The sequence below is a fragment of the Carlito syrichta genome, unplaced genomic scaffold (assembly GCF_000164805.1).
Source record: "Carlito syrichta isolate Samal-C Ts95f unplaced genomic scaffold, Tarsius_syrichta-2.0.1 Scaffold296312, whole genome shotgun sequence".
Taxonomy (NCBI): Eukaryota; Metazoa; Chordata; class Mammalia; order Primates; family Tarsiidae; genus Carlito; species Carlito syrichta.
In genome coordinates this window covers 73,899-77,711 of record NW_007240408.1, presented here as the reverse complement: position 1 = coordinate 77,711, position 3,813 = coordinate 73,899, and the positions used below count along the sequence as shown (strand labels likewise).

At 49.0% G+C, this 3,813-nt stretch overlaps 1 pseudogene; it reads left to right on the top strand.

The window, feature by feature from the left end:
- The first annotated feature begins 3,411 nt into the window (after window positions 1–3,411).
- Window positions 3,412–3,813, top strand: LOC110595351 (annotated as a pseudogene).

Sequence of the window (3,813 nt, the reverse complement as noted above, 5' to 3'; positions counted from 1 at the left end):
TGCCCAGGCGGGTCTCAAACCTGCGGGCTCAGGCAATTCACTCACCTCGGCCTCCCAAAGAGCGGGATTACAGGCTGAGCCACCGAGCCCGGCTTAATTTTTTTTTATTTATTGTAGAGACGAAGTCTCACCAAGTTGCCCAGGTGGATCTCAAAATCGTGGGCTCAGGCAATCCACTTGCCTTGGCCTCCCAAAGTGCTGGGATTACAGGTTGAGCCACCGAGCCCAGCCTAGATCATTATTTTGAATTCCTTTTCATGCATTCTGTAAATGTTCTTTTCTTTGGGGTCTGTTATTGGAGATTCGTTGGATTCCTTTGGAGATGTCATGTTTCCTTGCTTTTTTTTCTTTTTTTGAGTCAGAGTCTCACTGTCGCCCAGGCTGGAGGGCAGTGGCGTGCTCATGGCCACCACACCTCCACCTGCTAGGCTCCAGAGATCCTTCAGCCTCAGCCTTCCAAGTAGCTGGAACTACAGGCATGTGCCACCACGCCCGGCTAATTTTTTGATTTATTGTGGAGATGAGGTATCACTAAGTTGCCCAGGCTGTTCTCAAACCTGTGGGCTTAGGCAATCCCCTCATCTCAGCCTTCCAAAGTGCTGGGATTACAGACTTCAGGCACCGTGCCCAACCTTCCTGCTTTTAAAAATATTTCTTGTGTCTCTGCATTGACATTTGTGCATCTAGTGGATTGGTCACTTTTTCCAATTTTATGGAATAGCTTTCTTTTTTTCTTTTTTCTTTGTGAATCGGAGTCTCACTCTGTTGCCCAGGCTAGAGTGCAGTAACACACTGCTCACAGCTACCGCAGCCTAAACCTGCTGGACTCAGATGATCCTTCCGCCTCAGCCTTCCAAGTGGCTGGAACTGCAGGCACGCACCACCACACCTGGCTAATTTTTTGATTTTTTTTTTTTTTTTTTTTAGTTGGAGTCTCACTCTGTTGCCCAGACTGGAGTGCAGTGGCCGCTCCCGGCCATCGCAGCCTTGACCTTGACCTGCTGGGCTCCGGCAATCCTTCCGCCTCAGCCTTCCAAGTAGCTGGAACTACAGGCGTGCGCTACCACACCTGGCTAATTTTTTTAATTTATTGTAGAGATAAATAAATATGATGAATAAATGCCTCAGTGGCCCAGGCGGGTCTTGAACCTGCAGGCTCAGGCAATCCACTCACCTCGGCCTCCCAAAGTGCTGGGATTACAGGCTGAGCCACCGAGCCCGGCCAATTATTTGATTTATTGTCGAGATGAGGTCTCAAACCCTTGGGCTCAGACAATCCTCTCACCTCAGCCTCCCAAAGTGCTGGGATTATAGGCGTGAGCCACCATGCCCAGCCTGGAATAGCTTTCATAGGGAGAGACTCTTTCCTTTAGTTGGATCATAGGGTGTTGACTGGGTGTGATGAAATTGGCTTTGCTTCTAGGTGGACTCAGTAGTACGGCCTCCATGCAGTTTCGTCAGCTGTAATCCTCATCAGTAATGACTATGATTGTCTCAGTGGCCTAGACTGTGGGTGCTTGTGGCAGTGGTGCAGTTTTTCTTGGGGGGGTGTGCCAGATTAAATGTTGAACCAAACAAGTGCAGCCACAGAAAGCCAACAGACATTCCAGTGGGCTCCCTGGGGAGGTGGTGGCCACTGCTGGGCTAGCTGTCAGTGACCAGGTACAGACACTCATAGGTGCAGTGGTGCTCGACAACTCTGCAGTGTTTTGGTGGTGGGGAGGGGACTGCCACCATAGCTAGCTGTCAAAGCAGGGAGGACTTCTGTGGGTACAGCAAGTAAACAGCAAGTGGCTTTGCAGCAGTATGTGGGGGGTGGGTGGCCACAGGACTGGCTGTCAGGCTGGGCACTGGTAAATGCAGTTATGGAGGAGCCCAGCAGCTCTGTAGAAGACAGGATTTCAGGTAGTGCATGGGTACATACAAACAACCCAATTTAAAAATGGGTAGGGGGCTGGGCTCGGTGGCTCAGTCTGTAAACTCAGCACTTTAGGAGGCTGAGGCAAGTGGATTGCCTGAACCTGCGAATCTGAGACCAGCCTGGGCAACTTGGTTAGACCTCATCTCTACAATAAATCAAAAATTAGCCAGGGGTGGTAGCACGTGCCTGTAGAGCTGGCTACTTGGAAGGCTGAGGCAGAAGGGTCGCTGGAGCCCAACAGGTTGATGCTTGACGCTGGAGTGGCCGTGAGTGTGCCACTGCACTCCAGCCTGGGCAGTGGAGTGAGACTAACTAAAAAAAAAAGGGGGGGAGGGGCCAGGTGTGGTGGCTCACACCTGTACTCCCAGCACTTTGGGAGGCCAAGGCAAGAGGATTGGATTGTCTAAGCCCAGGGGTTCAAGACCAACCTGGTCAATTGGCAAGACCTCATCTGCACAATAAATAAAAAAATTAGTCGGGCATGGTGATGTGCGCCTGTGGTTCCATCCACTTGGAAGGCTGAGGCAGAAGGATCACCTGAGCCCAGCAGGTCAAGGCTGCAGTGGCCATGAATATCCACTGCCCTCCAGCCCAGACAGCAGAGTGAGATTTCAACTCAAAAAACAAAAACAAAGACAATAACAGATAGGGGCCAGGCATGGTGACTCATGCCTTTAATACCAACAATTTTAGAGGCAGAGGTGAGAAGATTGCCTGAAGCCATGGGTTCAAGACCAGCCTGGGCAATTTGCCAAGACCCTGTTTCTGTAAAAAAATAAGTTGAGTATGGTGACACATGTCTGTAGTCCCAGCTACTCAGGAGGCTTAAATGGAAGGATCTCCTGGGCCCAGGATGTCAAGCCCGTGGTGGCTGTGGTCATATCACTGCACTTCAGCCTGGGAGACAGAGTGAGACTACGACTCAAAAAAAAAAAAAGGGCAAAAGTTTTAAACAAAGTCCTCACTAAAATAATATGCAGGTCAAGTGCAGTAACTCACATCTGTAATCCCAGCTTTTGGGAAGCTGAGGTGAGAGAACTGCCTGAGAACAGGGATTCCAAGACCAGCCTGGGCAACTTGGTGAGACCTCATCTCTACAGTAAATAAAAAAATTAGCCAGGCATGGTGGTACATGCCTGTAGTTCCAGCTACTTGGAAGGCTGAGGTAGAAGGACAGCCTGAGCCCAGCAGGTCAAGGCCATAGTGGCCACGAGCATGCCCCAGCACTCCTCAAAAAAAAAAAAAAAAAGCCAAGCAAGGTGGCTCACACCTGTAATCCCAGCACTTTGGGAGGCAGAGGCAAGAGGACTGTCTGAGTCCACGGGCTCAAGACAGCCTAGGCAGCATAGTGAGACTTCATCTCTATAATAAATCCAAAAAAAAATTTTTTTAAGAGAGAATGTACATATGGCAAATATGGATATGAAAAGATGCTTAGAGTTGTTTGGAAGTTGGTGGCATGGAGTTGAAGGCCCACAAGCAGCGCAGTCATGTAGCACAAACAAATTTACCTTTCAGACAAACATGACAAGGAGTTTGAGTATCGGCATGTCATGTTGTCCAAGGACATAGCCAAGCTGGTCCCTAAAACTCATTTGATGTTCGAATCTGAATGGAGGAACCTTGGTATTCAGCAGAGTCAGGGATGGGACCATTATATGATCCATGAACCAGAACCTCACATCTTGCTGTTTCGGCGCCCACTGGGGGCAAGAAGCCAAAAAAATGAATTTGAGGAGCCACTTTCCATCCTCAAGCTTGACACAGCTGTTCTTACTTTCTAATATCCCTCTGATAACATTATTATGTTCCTTCTTGTTTCTCACTTTCACGTTTAAAAGATGTTCAATGCACTGTCTGAATGTGCTGGTAACTGCCTTGCTTCTTGAGTA